We start from the raw sequence: 2,825 nt of genomic DNA, 5'->3' as shown, positions 1-2,825 counted from the left end.
GATGCTGAATATAGTTACCAGGGAAGGAATTTGGTGGCGCCACTCCACTTGCTTGGATTGCATGCTGCCTCTTTAATGTCTTTTTGCACAATAAATACTGAAATTGAAAAGCATAATCCTCTTTGGATTTCTTTCAATTATTCACAATGATCAAAAAGTAGAAAAAAATGCACATTTTCATCAACAGATGATTAGATGAACAAAATATGGTATCCCATAAAATGGAATATTATTCTGTCACAGAAAGGTATACGAAGTGCTAGTAAATTGTGTATATGGTGATACACTTTGAAAACAAGATGCTAAGTTAAAAAAGTCAGAGACTTCTTGTATGGTTACCGTTATATGAAATATCCAGAAAATGTAAAAGCCAAAGAGATAGAAAGCAGAATAGTGGTTTTCCGAGCCTGGGAGGACAGGGGAGATAAGGACTGATTGCCTAGTGAGTATGGGATTTGTTTTTGAGATGATGAAAATGTTCTGGAATTAGAGAGAGGTGATGGTTGAACAAAATTGTGAATGCAAATAAGCCTCTACATAGTACACTTTAAAAATGGAAATGGGTAAAATGTAAACTTCTATTTTAGGTGAATTTTATCTCAGTTTTTAAAAAAGGAGTGAATAGATGATGCATACAGCAACATGAATTCATCTGAATATCATTAATATTACACACAAGTAAAATTTTGCTGAAGATAATTTAAAAATGGCTGTAAAATTACATCAACAGGGAACTGCAGAGGTTCAAGCCGGATTCAGACAAGGACATGGAACAAGGGATATCATTGCTGATGTTTGATGGAACTTGGCTGAAAGTAGAGAATATCAGAAAGATGTTCAAATGTATTGAGTATGCAAAGGCTTTCAACTGTATGGATTACGACAAGCTGTGAACAACATTGTGAAGAATGGGTATTCTAGAACACTTAATTATGCTAATGAGGAGCCTGTAATTGGCCAAGAGGCAATTGTTTGAACATAACCCAGGAAAACTGAATTGTTTAAAATCAGAAAAGGTGTGCGACAAGGTTGTATTTTTCACCATACTTATTCAATTTTAGCAAAAATCCAAGAAACTGGATGATATGAAGAAAATGTGGCATCAGAATTAGAGGAAGACTCATTAACAACCTACAATATGCCGATGATACAACCTTGCTTGCAAGGTGAAGAGGACTTACTGACGAAGATCAAAGGCCATGGCTTTCAGTATAGATTTTACCTTGATGTGAACAAAACAAAAATTCTCTTCACTGGATGAATAAATAATATCATGAAAAGTAGAGAAAAGACTGAAGTTGTCAAAGACTTCATTTTACTTAGCTACGCTCTCAATGCTCATTGAAGTTATTGTTACTGTTGTTAAATGCCATCAAGTCAATACTGACTCATAGTGATCCTGTGTACAACAGAAGGAAACACTGCTGCGTCCTAGGCCGGCCTCACAATCATTGCCACACCTGAGCCTGTTGCTGTGACTACATTAAAGTAGCAGTCAAGAAATCAAATGACACATAGCATTAGGCAAATCTGTTGCACAAGCTCTCTTTAAAGTGCTCGAGAGTAAAGATATTAGTTTGAGGACTAAAGTAGGTGTGCCTGACCCAAGCCATGGTATTTTCAGATGTTTATATGCATGTGAAAGTTGGGCAATGAATAAGGATGGTGCAGTAGAACAAGCACTCGACAACAAAGTCAGCGGTTCAAATCCAGCAGCCACTACACAGGGCTGCTATGAGTCAGAACAAACATGACAACACTTAACAACAACAATAAATAGAATCACTGATGCATTTGAGTTATGGTCTTGAAGAAGAATAACAAACAAAGCTGTGATGGAAGAAGTACAGCCAGAACACTTCTTAGAGTCGAGGAGGGTTTGACTTCATTCCTCATATTTCAGACATGTCATCAGGAGTGATCTGTTCCTAGAGAAGGACATTATGCCTTTTAAAGTGGAGGGTCCACGAAAAAGAGTAACCTCCCCCCCCACAACGAGATGGATTGGCAGCAACAATGGGCTCAAACTTAAGAATTGTAAGGATGGTGAAACACCGGGCAGTGTAAGTAATGAAACACCGGGCAGTGTTTCATTATGTTGTGCATTCAATCACAATGAGTCAGAACTGACTCGATGGTACCTAATAACAACAACATAGAAAGAAAGCTTGATACAAAAATGTGCATTTTGTATAATCTCATTTAGATAAAGTTATAGAACAGGTAAAACAAACCAGTGTTAATAGTAATCAGAGTAATGGTTGGTTTGGTTTGACAACTGGGGTGAGTTAGAAGGAAACTTTCTACAGTGATGAAAATATTTTTCTTGATGGAGACATGGATTACATGGTGTCATGCATTCATCAAGCTGAACAAATATTTATTAAAGTATGATACAATTCATTGTGCAATCAGTTCTGCTATAACACTTGTTTTGAAAATGTTAATTTGTTCCAACATGACTGATATATTAGAAATAATATGAAAGGAAATTTATGTTTGCTTAAGCATGATTTTCTCCTGGAGAAATACTAGTTGAATGCTGAAAGCCGAACCTAATTAATATTGCACAAAATGCATATTATCTCAAATATCTACCAGCTACGCAGTCCTGGTGTGGCACTGTGGGTTAAAGCACCAGACCGCAAAGCCATTTGAAATGCAGTGTTGGTGGTTCAAGCTCACCAGCTGCTCCTTGGAAACCCTAAACAGGATCGCTATGTGTAGGAACCAATGGCATTTAACAACAACTTCAACCTCAATTTAGCACATGTGTTACAAGCCACATGATCCTCATCTAACATTACAACTTTTTAAAATGTTTT

The sequence above is a fragment of the Chrysochloris asiatica genome, unplaced genomic scaffold (genome assembly GCF_000296735.1).
Source record: "Chrysochloris asiatica unplaced genomic scaffold, ChrAsi1.0 scaffold00032, whole genome shotgun sequence".
NCBI lineage: Eukaryota > Metazoa > Chordata > Mammalia > Afrosoricida > Chrysochloridae > Chrysochloris > Chrysochloris asiatica.
Note: the sequence above shows the minus strand (reverse complement) of the source record.